General features: G+C 45.8%; 1 protein-coding gene across 6 annotated transcripts in view; it reads left to right on the top strand.

The window, feature by feature from the left end:
- Window positions 1-13,928, top strand: part of Kirrel3 (kirre like nephrin family adhesion molecule 3) — a 556,652-nt gene that overhangs the window by 427,387 nt on the left and 115,337 nt on the right. The window lies entirely within an intron of this gene.

Raw genomic sequence — 13,928 nt, forward strand, 5'->3', positions numbered from 1 at the left:
GACTTTGACATGGGGGCTGGCATGTGAGAATATCACTGTCACTTATGGGTCTGCTGTAATAAAGAGCCAATCCTCTCCATCCCCAGCCATCTGTCTCCATGAAACTAATAACCCTCTTCATCAGATGCCAAGACTGTTTGTCAGGGTTCAAAAGCAGATAGACAGTGGCTGGGGGTGCCATTTATTCATTAAAGTCAGACAAATGGAGCTTTGGCTTCTCTGCAGCCCAGCTTGCCATTAGCTGCTCCCCCCCCCCCAAAATAATCAGGGCTCATAGCTCCTGTAGCATCCTTCCCATTCCAAGCAAAAGAGAAACAGAACACCCCTATCATCTGGCCATGGATTCCACTCTACACAGCCCAGTGCCTTCTCCTTACATTCAATAGCTGTCTCTCCTCCCAACCCACCATCCATGACACTCATGTATCTGTATGTGGCCCAGACCAGAACCCTGGCTAGCTGTGTGCCTGTCATCGAACCCACCAAGACGGCAGTCTGCTGGGAGTTAGGTGAGCATAAGTAAACCCAGGAAGCTCTTATCTCTTACATTCACTGCTTCCCTGTTCCTGAAAACAGCAGCTTCCAGAAGCCACTTATCATCAGTAGGAGCCCCATGGCTGAGCACAGCCAGGGGTTGAGGCTGCATATTTTGTGGCAAGACCATCACTCTTTTTTCATTGACTTTTTTTCTTTCTCATCACCATCGGTTCCCAACACTGAGGTCCAGAAGAGAGTGTGGGAGGCAGTAACTTCTAATTTGTGGGACCTGACAGCATGACTCTGTCCGTGGTGCTGAATAGACATGTTCTCTTGCTGGGGAAGCTCATTAGAGAAACAAAGGCGCTTAGGGATTGGGGGGGAGAGAGAGAGAGAGAGAGAGAGAGAGAGAGAGAGAGAGAGAGAGAGAGAGAGAGAGAGAGAGAGAGAGAGAGAGAGAGAGAGAGAGAGAGAGAGAGAGAGAGAGAGAGAGAGAGAGAGAGAGAGAGAGAGAGAGAGAGAGAGAGAGAGAGAGAGAGAGAGAGAGAGAGAGAGAGAGAGAGAGAGAGAGAGAGAGAGAGAGAGAGAGAGAGAGAGAGAGAGAAACGGAACTGGGCTGCATTTGAATCTTGAAGCTCCAGGTATCTGACCCCAGCTTCTAAGTGGCCAAGAAAATGAAGGCAGGGTTGCTGAGCCAAGATCTGTGATGAGTTACAAGTCTCAACTAACAAAATGGTAGTACAAGTCATGTGCAGTGTATTAGTTCACCTGGAAGGATCCAAGTTGCAGTGGGAAGCGGGGAGAGGCCCCTGCTTCCAGGTCAGACAGCCTTGCTTTGTCAAGTGCCAGACAGAATATTTTCTCTCTTCTAAAGTTTGTGTGCTGTTTAAGGAAGCAAAAGAGAGGTATGTTCTACTGAGGTCTCATAAAACCCCAACTCATTTGCAGATAAAAAAGGCATTTGCAAACACAGGGACTGTTTATGGTTTATAATTATCTCATAGCAATACTCAAAAATAATTATAACTCCTGCATGTTAATAATTAAACAGAAATAGCAGCCATGACATCAGTCAAGCAACAGAATTCTTGGCTCATGCCAGACAACATACCTTGGTATGGTTTGAACAATTGGTAAAACAGCCAAAAAATAATTATTATTTTTCTCCAAGTGGTCAGAATTCATGAGCTATTGGGACAATTAGCTACTTCTTCCACTAGAGATAAAGTGGGGATTGCTTTATTTCCATTTCGGAATAAATATAAAAGCTTTGCTTGTGCTGTATTAAAACATATTTGTTTTGTTTAACAGCATCTAATAAGGTGTCTATCACCCAGGGAGAAATGATCCCCTATTTCATTTGTTTCTCTGTTAATTTCATATCTCCTTTTATTTTATTTTCTCTCCCCTCCTCCTAACTATATTCCAAAAAATAACAAACATTTGAGAAGGAGCAAGAGAAAAATAATGAATGAACAAGAGCTTTAGAGATCTGGGGCCCGTCGTAAGTCAGAATAATCGCAATTGGTGCTGTTAAGCTACACAAGGCAATAAAAAGAAAACGCTACTCAAAAATCATTTAAGGAAACATGTGATAGTCAATGAGAGAGTTGTCCTATTTGGGAACACTTAATAGCTTCTTGGAGAAAATCTCTAGCATTTGCAGGAATGGGGGGTTAGTAAATGTTGGGGGAGGAAGTTCTTTCCTGTTTGGACTCAACAATCTGAGTATCCAGTAGAGCTATAGGCAAAAATCAGCTAAGGGCAGACAAGCATGGTGGGGATAAAGACAGGCTGTGCCTAGAATGTCAGAGTTATCTGATGTTGTTGTCTTCCTGTGATTAAGAACTTGGTGCTTTAAAGGAGCTGTTGGAAGGAGGTTGTTTACTTATTCATCAAACATTCATTGAAAGCCATAAAAATGATACCAATTTTTCATAATAAGTGTCAGGCTCCATTGTGAGCATTGGAGCTGTTAAAGTGAATAAGACATAGTCCCTGCCCACAAGGACCTCACGGTAAAAATCACAAGGCGTGTCTCACTAAAAAACATGTCTGCAAAAAGCACCTGCTCACACCTCACCTAAATCAGAACCCCTTTCCCTCGGCGTATGCTCCACCTGGCCAGCTAGTCTGTTTTCTTCGCAGTGTGTGTCACAGTGTGTTATGGTGCACCAGCTTCCTACTTGTGTACTGGGGGCCCCACCTGTCGGAGACGGAGGACCTCACTTCCATCTTCTCACGTCCTTGGAACGAAGCTCAATGACTCACACACAGGGGAAAGTCACTTATGGCAAACCACCTAGATAAATGTTTAATAGAGGCTGTGAGCCACAGTAAAAGGATGTCAAAAGACACCTGTAGGTATCAGTTGACCCCACACTGGAATGGGCCTGACAGGTACTCTTCCCCACAGAGGTGTCCTCTTGAGCTGCAGAGAGGGGCAGATGACAAACTTCCAGGATGTTCACAATCCCAAGGTGTGACTGCTTCTCACAGCTCAGTGAAGGGAAAGCAGCAAGGCCACCCTCCCAGGGCTGTCTCATCTTCCCAGAGCCACTCAGCGATCAGCATAGCGCCCGAGGCTGACTGAAGACTCTGGCCTCCTGGATCACCCAGGAAAGAAGCCAGATGCCTGGCCCCTGAGCCAGCTCACAGCTCCTGAGGGAACCCCCGTGCTAGTTCTGGTTCTATGGACGAGTGTGTGCTCACCATGGCCCCTTCCTCATCTCTCAGCCCTATGCAGGAGACGAGGTCATAGAGGATGGAAACACAGAATCTTCTAAACCCTGAAGTTCTTTGTGATGGATGGGAGCCTGTTCTCTCTTTCTGTAATGATATAGAGCAGCACTGATCTACTATCTCCTAACAGAGATGTTAAAAAAAAAAAAAGCTTCCCCATAGTTAGAGCAAGTATGTGGAGTCACATGTGGGAGCTTGTCCTGGACATCTAAAATTCAGCCCTCTCTAGCACAGAACTGAATAATTTGGATAAGGTCACCTGTAAGGCTCTGCCAGTTTGTATTTCTGCTGCTATGACAAAACGCTAAACAAAAACGACTTGGGGAGGAAAAGGTTTATTTGCCTGACAGTTTAGGGAAGCCAGGGTAGGAGCTCAAGGAAGGAACCTGAAGGCAGAACCATCAAAGAGGATTGCTGCTTGCTGTCTCATCCCTTGTGGCTTACTCAGCCTGTTTCCCTGTGTATAACAAAACCCTAACCCCCACCAGTCCGTGGGTGATATTATTCACACCACGTCAACCATTAATCATGAAAACGCCCCCATGGACTTGCCTACAGGCCAAGCTGATAGAGGCAGTTCTTCATTTGAAGTTTCACCTTCCGGGTGAACCTAGCACGTGTCAAGTGGAGAAAAACTGACCAACCAATGCTCTCCATTGTGATGATGCAAACTCTAATCTGCCTCTCAGCCCACTGGCCACACCTTGTCCTTCACCCATCCCATAAAGTTGCATGCTCTGGTTACCAAGGAATCTCTGATCATCAAAGAGACCTGTTTTAAGTTGGGTAGTTTTGCCAACTACCCCCAAAGCATTTCAGAGTTTCTTTCTCTTGTCTCTCCTTGCAGAGAAGATAGAGGTCCTGGTTGACTTTGATACGGCTCAACCTGCAAACAAACTATACTTCTTTCAGTGCAAAGGGTAAGCAGGGGTAGGTAGCCTGGGACTTCTGCCCAGAGCCCCTAACCTAGGAAAAACAAAGCCCAATTGTATGGGCAGCTTTTTCCAGGAGGCTCCTTGGGGCCAGTTTGGCTCACGTAGAGGACACACACCATCATTTTCCTGAGAGCATTCCTGAGGTGCCTGCCACAGTCCCCAGGATATTGCTTAATGCTGTCATTTTGTTAGTTGGAGCTTTGGGGCACATATTTTTTTCTTATTTCATTTTTCTTGATGATGTGTTTTCCTCCACTGGGGCTACAAAGCTGGTTATATGTATAGTGTCCCTGTTTATTATTTATGGCAAGACCCAGGCTTCCAGGGCACTCTATGATTGTTATTTAATTCACTCAGCATTTTGGAACAAGAGACCAGCTATTTCCATTCTCCTGACACAATCTGATGGAAGATTCTAGAGCTTTGTCCCAGGCTTATTCCTCCAGCCATCATTCCTACAGAAGACTTGTTTTTCCGAGGCTGGTGGGTTTCCTTGACTGTAGACCATGCCAAATTACTTTGTAAATTTCCCCTTCCCTCACCTTCCTATCAAGATCTCACCATGTCCTGGGGATTTTACCTTCTGGGTATCTTCTGAATTTGCCACCTCTCCTGTTCCCTTTCTTCCCTACTCTCTCCCCCCCCATCTGTCTCACTTCCTCCTTACCTCTCCCTCCATGTCTACCTCTCACTCTCTCTCCTCATCATGCCTGACTGCCACTCTCAGCCCATGTCATCTCCACACATAGCCAAAGCCATGCTTCAGAATGAAATTTGATACTATGTTCTGGAAGATATTTCAGTGATTCTCTATTGCTTTTTAAGAATATTTAAACCCTTCCTGTGCTTCCTAAGGCTCTACATGATCTGATTCCTGCCACTTCTCCAGTCACATGGCCCTTATTTGTCCTCCTCAAGGAGGCCATTCTCTGCTACACAGGACTTTGGTGTCCTTGGCCCTTCTTCTTAGAACATACCTCACACTCAACCCATCCATCTCCCTGCTCTTTGCATGCTAATTCCTGCTTATCCTCCAAACTGTAGCATCAATATATTTTCCCACTGAGTCCTCTGATCTGCTCTCCCCGGGCTAGGTCAAGTTTGTGTACTACATGCTTCTGTAGACCACACCCTTGCCCTCCAAGAACTCTTACTTCTGTGTACAGATGTATGTTCATAGTACAGCTGTTTCACTAATGGCTACCTGCCCTCCCAGTCAATAAGCTCCACAGGTCTGTCATGCTCATGTTTCCGGGGCCTAGCTCAAATGTTTGCACACAGTGGACAATGGCTGGAGAGTAGAGACAGGGGATGGTTTTGGCCCCAAGATGTTGGGACTGGGTGAAAATGAAACATGAGCATGCATCTGGGAAAGAGGAAAATGCACCCAGGAAAGGCATGTCACTTACCCAGCATGGTGCAGCCAGCAGGAAAGTTGAGCCTAGGGTCAGTGAGGGAAAAGCCCCTAATCAAGTGGGTTGGGGGTACTCTTTGAAAGAGACAGGCTGCAAGAACCTCCGGGGGGTGGGGGAGGAAGTAGGTTGTTTAGACAGCGACAGAGAGAACCTGTAGAAGTCATGCCTGCCCACTCTCATCCCTACAGCTCAGCACTGTGCCAGGCTCAGAAGTCCTGAGCTGGACATGACCTCAGCAGCACTGCTGTCCACCAGGGAAAGTCAGCCATTCTTCATGCCAATTGTTTAGATGCCTATTTTTGGTTTAAATATTTCTTTTAGCATTGTGACTCGTAAGGCTAAAAGTCAAACACTGTAGCTTGGGGTCAGAAATCTAAATGCCATTCCAGCTCTAGCTATAGTAGGCTTAGAAGCAAATCATCACAGATGTGTGAGGCCAGAGGGTGTCAAAGGACATCTAGTTGATGGCTCCTCAAACTTTCTCCATTTGCTCACCTTTTGCTGAAAAACACTTTATGTGACTCCAGAGATATATGTTTACAGTTATATGACTCCAAGTACATAGGCGTGTAAACTAAGCATTTACTGATGATAAATCATAGAGGAATTAATATTGCCTAGTCTTTGATACACAACATAATTTCACCACCTATTAAAAACAAAGGCAAATTTGAATACTAATGAGATAGGTGTGCTTGTTTATTTTTACATAAATAATTAAATCTTGACTAAATATTTGCTGCTTCAGGGTGTGGAACATTTCTAACGGTTTTCAGATCACTATTTTGGTTTTAAAACTGTCAGTGCCAGGAATTCTACGCAGTACATTTACTACACTTCAGAAGTTGTTGGAAATTCCGTCCTAATCCTGAGCCGAAGTTCATTTCGTGGTTTGTTTTGTTTTTATAAAACTCAAATCGCCAATTTTTTAATCTATTTCTTTCTTAGTTTATTTTTTACATTTCCTATCCAAGTTCCCCCTCCCTCTTCTCCTCCCACTCCCCCCACTCTCCCCTCCTCCCATCTGGTCCACAGAGAGGGTAAGGCTTCCCCTAGGAAGTCTTCGAAGTCTGTCCCATCATCTCATTGAGGCAGGACCAAGGCACCTCTCCACCCCCACACCCCTGTGTCTAGGCTGGACAAGTCTCTCCACATAGAATGGGCTCCACTAAGTCAGTTTGTACATTAGTGTTAGTTAGATCTCGGACCCACTGCTGGTGGCCTCATATATTGTCCAAGTCATACCACTGTCACCTATATTAAGGGAATCTAGTTCGGTCATATTCAGGATCTCTCACTAGCTCAGGTCAGCTGATTCCGTGGGTTTTCCCATCATGGTCTTGACTCCTTTGTTCATATTATCGCTCCTCTCTCATCTGGATTGTACTCCAGGAGCTTGGCCCAATGGTTAGTTGTGGATTTCTGCATCTGCTTCCCTCTGTTAAATCACCAATTTAAATAGTAACTTTGAAAATCAAACACTCAAATTCAGTACAATCCAAAGATACATTACTTCGATACTTACACACTAAAAGAAATGATGGTAGAAAAATAGTGAAGCCTTTTCATTCCATAGTAAAATGGTCATGTTCCTATAAGAGTAAAACCTTTGCATGCGTGGTAAAAAACACCATAATTTGTTGCACCTTTCAGTAGTCTCAAAACCGAGCAAAGGTGATTCAGGAAGTATCCGTAACACTATGTGGTGTGACGGTATGTGCAGTGCATAGTGACATGCTGTGTGTTCGGAACCAAGGCTGCCTTGCATCTGGGTGACGCAGCAGGGGTGAGTAACGCCATACCTGATTTGCTGCATGTTTGATTTCAAGTTCATTGGATGCTCAGGCGCATTTCACTGATGCCAAATTCTCTATCACTCTCACGTACAGCCTATATACCAAGTCCCGTATGGGGTCATGATCCATAGTTTAATAAGCTGGGCTGTAGTCCACACCGGCTCTTGATGGTTCCACATCGTCGCCAAGTTCCACTGGATGGAAAGATTCCACGAATAGGGTGGATCTGGGCACTCACATCTAACCATCATTTATCCAGTGGCTGTCTGTGCATGGTACAGTGCCAGCCCTGTGACGTGTGAAGGTGGTCCCTGATGCCAAGGCTATCAAGCCCATAATATTGTGGTACAGTGTCACAGCTGCCTTCACCACATTTGAATAATCAGCTGTGGCCAGAGAAGGAGACTCCATTCAGGCCGTAAGTCCTGCAAGGTGTCACGAGGATGGCTTCTTAGGGAATTTGACACTTGGCTGCTTTTCTTATGGAGGCCATTGCAACCAATGCTTGAATCCATCTATAAGATAGGAGGGGGGAGGGAAAGAGAGAGGGGGAGAAAGGGAGGGAGAGAAAAAGAGAGAGAGAGAGGAAGGGGGAGGGAGGAGAGTCAGGTTCTTATAAAGAGGTTTCAAATTTCATACTCCTTCAACCCAAAGAGTCTTCGCCCTGGCACTCCAGCTGTGCTAACCAGGGACCAAGTGACCTGGGAAGCAGCAGCCACTGACAAGACATTGGTCTCCCCCTGTGCTGTGTCCTGAGGAGGGGCCCTCTTCCCTTTCTGCTTCCGTAACCTCATCTAGTCCCAAAACTCCATCATTGAATTCATTGAGTGGGGAGACCCTCGCTCCAGGCCCCCTCTCCCCAGAGTCTGGGGAAGGCATAGAAGAGAGGAAATAAATGAGTTGCCTAATGACCTGGAGTGCCATAAAGTTTTCAGAGCTGTGCAGCAGAATGAGTAGGTCTGGGGCTGAGATGAATTACCCAGGACGTTATTGAAGGGAAGTCAATAAAAATCCGAAGGCACTTGTGCCACCTTCTCAGGGTGGTCATTGCACAGTGGCGGGAAGCAGCAATGGGGTACTGTGGTTTCCCCTCTACTCCATCTGCCTCTTTCCTGTGCCTTTCTTGCTGAAATATATTTGTTTCTATGGAAACGGTGTTGTTACTGGTATGGGAGGAGTTTAATGACATTCAGAAGTACCAAATCAAGTCCATTTATATAATGGTTTGAAATACACATAATAGCCTATGGAATATGGGACACGGTGACAGTTTCAGTAACTGCATACTGAGTGTGGGATAAATAGAGCAATGTAACAGTCCCCCACCTCTGAGTCAAATGGACCAGGGATAACCACCATCCTTATCAGTAAAGAGTGTCACGTCTCAACGTGAAAGGATCTGGGAACACAGCAGGAGCTGCTCTTTCCTCATTGAGGAAGGGTGCTAAGCCATGATTTCTCTGCACCTGCCGAGGTGTGGCCCACAATCAGGGACTGTGGGAACGGAAATTAGGATGCAGCTGTGGGTGCTCTCAGACCTAGAAAGAGGCAAGCTTCCCACGCAACGCCCCTTAGTCCGCCATTCTGGCTAGCCTGCGGCTCTCACCATGCTGATAGCTGCACTAGGGCCTGTTCTGAAAGTCCATTTCTGCTTGATTTGGGAATTTTTCAGGTGCTGACTGTGTACTTGGAGCTGTGGGAGACATGGGGGAATACCCCTGCTTGGCTTAGTTACCCCAGAGGCACATCCTAACTAGGGATTCAAATGTGACCATTTATCTGCAGGAGAAGGGGGTACCAGAGTGACTAAAAAATTGACATGGGGAACAAAGGCAACATAGGGTACCACCCAGCCTGTTACCGACTATCAACGATGAACAACTAGAACCTAGATTTGTGGAAACTCTGGGGCATGCTGTAGAATACTGGCTCAAAGTGAAGAGACCCAAGGTGTGGCACATTTACAAACTGGCTCTGGAGTGAAATGGGTTGAAAGATGTTTGGGGCTCACACACAAGGGTTAGGAGTGTTGGTTCCCAGCACTGCTCTCCTGGTTGTTGTGAGTGCTGCCCAAGAGAGAGTCCCCAGCAGTAGAGTTCACAGTTACTGGCGATCATCGGCTGCCCCCACAGTTTCAGAACTGGTACGGCCTAGAGACCCAAGGGGTCCAACAGAGCTGGTGACTTCCCTCAGAAATTGAAGTTCAGTGGGAGATGAGTAGCTAGTGACAGAGAAAAAGGGGGCTGAGAGAGCCAAAGAGATGCAGAACAGATGTTGTCTCAGGGCACGGCAGTGGGTAGCGCCAGTAGTTCTGACTGCTGTAATCCTGAGAAACTTCAAGAAAGAGAGAGAAGGACCAGAGCTAACCCATGAGGATATAAGATCAAAACACCGCTTTTGCATGCTTGCTTCATTTACCACCCACCACATCCAAAGTGTCAGCCCATCTTTGAAAATTCTTATTTCGTGCATGTATGTGTGTGTGTGTGTGTGTGTGTGTGTGTGTGTGTGTGTGTGCGCGCGCGTGTGTTTTACCTGTGTGTATGTCTATGCACCACATACATGCCTGGTGCCTGCAGAAGCCAGAAGAGGTCGTCAGATCCCCTGAAACTGGAGTTACAGATGGAAAGGCACCAGAGAGCCTCCATATGAGTGCTGGGAATGGAACCCCAGTCCTCTAGAGCAGCGGTTCTCAACCTGTGGGTCAAGAGGTCACATATCAGATATCCTGCATGTCGGATGTTTTCATTTTGATCTATAACAGTAGCAAAGTTACAGTTATGCAGTAGCAATGACAAAATGTTATGGCTGGGGGCTCACCATAACATGAGAAACTGCATTGAAGTGTTGCAGCATCAGGAAGGTTGAGAACCACTGATCTAGAAGAACAGAAGCAGCCCTTCCTTAACTGCTGAGCCAGAACTCCAGCCCGATACACCCCTTTTTTAAAACTTTTATTGAACTTGGAACAGTATAAAGTGCATCCTGATGACTTTAACCTCCAACCCTCCTTAATCGCAGCCCCACCCCTCAAATCCCTTTCCCACATTCATGTCTTTAAGTTTTGATTGATTTGTTTACTTATTTATTTAGTGTTTTTGAGATTCCCTGGCTTTAACCAGGATCATCTGTTGTGACCATGGGCTTGGAACTATTCATAGGAATCTGGTGGGCTCCTCAAGGCATATCAGAGACAATGACTGCTCTTCCCCAAGAATCCATCAGTAGCCAATAGTTCTTCAGAGAGGGATAAGGTCTAGTGAGTCTCTCCCTGATCCATGATTGACTGTTGATAGGCCCAGTCTTGTGCAGACCCCATTGCAGGCAGCCATGGGTACCATGCAGTGATGACTGCATCGACTGTGCCAGGCCCAGAGGACAGCCTTTCACAGCCCTTCTCCCTGCCTCCCGCTCTTACTGTCTTCCCAGCCCTTCTTCAGTGTTGATCTCTAAGGCTCAAAGAAGGTGACATTGATGTCTCGTTTAAGGACGAGCACCCAACTGTCACTTATTCTCAGCATCCTAAGCAGCCATACAGCTCTGTAGTTATGACCACTCCTTACAAATAGAAGCTTCTCTGGTTAAGGCTGGGAGTGGCATTTGTCTATGGGTATGAACTTAAATGGTGAGGAATTATTCAGGGTCATGGCAATTTACCTTTAAAAAAACAGTAATAACTTTATTCTTTGCACTTAAGGCCTTCTCAGTCAAGGGGTTTTGATTGGGTTTACAGTATCAGGTAAGCACTCTCACTTGTGGATCAGGCCTTGAATCTAACTAGAGAGTAGTTAGTTACACCCATAATAGATGTACCAATATTGTACCAGTTGGTACACATTTACCTGGCAGGTTGGTATTATAGTTGATAGGTGTCATAGCTGAGCAAAACCATTGGCGTCTTTTCTCCCCTGGTATCTTATACTACACCTTCTAGGACTGTGGAAGCTAGCCAGCCTGAAGGGAGCTCGGTCCCTGATTACTTGGTTACATTATGCAACCAAGGTGTGTCTTCAGGAATAGGAGCTTATCACCTAGTTCTGGGGGACGACCAAGAGGGATGGCAAGAGCCTGTGTTGTTTGGCGGCCTCTGGGGTCTCCCTAGACAATAGCTCACAAGGAGCACCTCACAGCTGGCGCCACGGTTTTTGTTTAGCAACCCTTGGCTTTCCAGAGTGGCATTACTCAGACATTCAATACTTCTCCCATCTAACACTTATTGTTTTTTAATTTATGGTTTTTAGTTGGCTTACACATCGACGGATTTCCATATGACTTTACATACATCCTTAGTTTTAATCACCCCTCCCCCCTTATCCTCCCATCCCCATCCCTCCTTAAAATTTCTACCTCCCGAGTTCCCCCTCTCTGTTTTGGTATCACCTATGTTCTGCTGTCCCCACTTTGAGATGAGAAAACCGAAGACTGAAGCATTAACCTAAGGCAGGTGGCCAGGAGGTGAACTTGGTTTCTTATTCTACTCTGCTCACTTCCGTAGGTGATATAAAAGGCAGTGTCCCCATCATCAAGAATGGTAGATGTGACTAAAAGGGCTGCAATGCGTTCCTGCATTCTTTTCCCAAGGCTCAGAACTGCTGCCTTGTATCTCCCCACCAAGCACTATTCACTGACCCTACTCTGCTCTGATCGTAGATCAGGACTGGGCCTGGTGGTGAGTGAATTCTCTGGGCAACACTGTCCAGGAAGGACAGGCACATCCTGGGGAGAGGGCTTTGATTTCATGATTCACAGAAGAAAGCCTCTTCCCTACCCTGCCCTTTATAATCTCCTCTCTCAGCCTTACACCTGAAAACACCAGGGAGGGATGCCGGCCCACACTCACCCTAAAGCACTATTTCTTCAGCCTGTTTATAGGTTGGTTTGTTTTGTTGCAAAATAAATCCTTGATGTTCAGACAAGGGAGATGAAGGCTGAACAATCCCTAATTAAACGAGTCTCTTTCATATTGAATACTAACATGCCAAAGGTCATAATGAACCTCCAAACGTGGGGAACACAGTTCTCAAACTCATTGTCTACAAACATCTCTTTTTTTTGTTTGTTTTTCGAGACAGGGTTTCTCTGTATTGTTTTAAAGGTTGTCCTGGAACTCGCTCTGTAGACCAGGCTGTCCTCAAACTCACAGAGATCTGCTTGCCTTCTGCCTCCAGAGTGCTGGGATTAAAAGCATGAGACACCAACTCCCAGCGTCTACAAGCATCTTTACATGATGTGTCAAGCCTAGTATCCGCTTGAAATTCACATTGGCAAATGGTGGTTTAAGGCCCATTCCCATAGCTGGTTGTATGAACATTGTCAGCCAAGAAAAAAACACCATAGCTGCCTTGTGAGGACCAGTAAAGTAACATGGATAAATGTTATAAATTGGAAAGTATTATACAAATAAGATAGTGTGTTATTAATTTGCATGAAGCAAACACTTCCCCCAAGAATCAAGCAGAGAGACAATTTTTTAGACATTAGTCCTGCTCTTGATGAAAAATAAAACCTTGACTTTGAACTCTTTTGCAAAATGGGTATATTCATGATACCAGCCCTCTTTTGTTGCGTGCATTTATTGCGAAGATCATATATACACAATGGCTGTGCAGGTACTTTGGGAAGGTATAAAGTTCCGTAGTACTTACTGTTGCAAGTGGCTACCCCAGTTCAATCCCATTTGTACAGAGATCAAATCAAGAGTGTTGGGAAAAGGATGGCCTATGGGAGAAATTACAATGATGAATACTCTTCATCCTTATTCCTGAGATAGGAGCCTTGCATATGCATGTTACCAGGACTATTTCATGAACAAATGGCAAATGCAATGTTAAGAGGAAGCATTTGGGGGAGCTCCTGATTGTGCTGGAGAGGTCAATGCAGCCACTGTACAGGACAGCAGGGCAGAATGGATGAATCCAGTCCCCCAAGTAGTCAAGTCAGAGGCTATTTGGGGAGGACTGATAGAGGGTACTCTGCCCTGAGGTGTAGGAGAATCAATTCCCCGTCCACATAGCAGCTGAGGAACCTTGAGCAAGTCACTAACCATGCTGGGCCTCTATGTCCACACTATGCAATGAGGATAGGAAAATCAGTCCCGATTATTGTGAAGGCCAAATCCAAGCTCAGCTGTTTGAAAGAGGGTTTTGTAATGCCCATAAGTGGGAGGTGACATGGTTCACCTATTCACTCAGCTGTCATTGGACAAGCATCTACTGTGTGCCAATCACTGCTGCCACAATCACTTATGCATCATTTAGTCTGTGCCAGGCACCGTGTTTATCACTTTAGACACATCAACTATTTAATGATCACCACAGTCCTGAGGGATAGCTATACTGATTCCCATTGTCCACATGAGAAAATCAAATTCAGGAGAGAAAAATAACTTGCCCAAAGCCATCCAGCCAGTAAATGACAGAGCCCAACCCTGGATCAGCCAACACTCCGAGCTCTGTACTACATGCTTCACCCTTTTCTGTGGTACTTCTGCAGAGCCAGTGGTGAGTCTTATGCTCAAACCATGTCAGATATGTATTCCTCGTGCTCCCTACCACCAGCCCTGC

Source organism: Mesocricetus auratus, unplaced genomic scaffold, assembly GCF_017639785.1.
Source record: "Mesocricetus auratus isolate SY011 unplaced genomic scaffold, BCM_Maur_2.0 Super-Scaffold_100022, whole genome shotgun sequence".
Classification (NCBI taxonomy): Eukaryota; Metazoa; Chordata; class Mammalia; order Rodentia; family Cricetidae; genus Mesocricetus; species Mesocricetus auratus.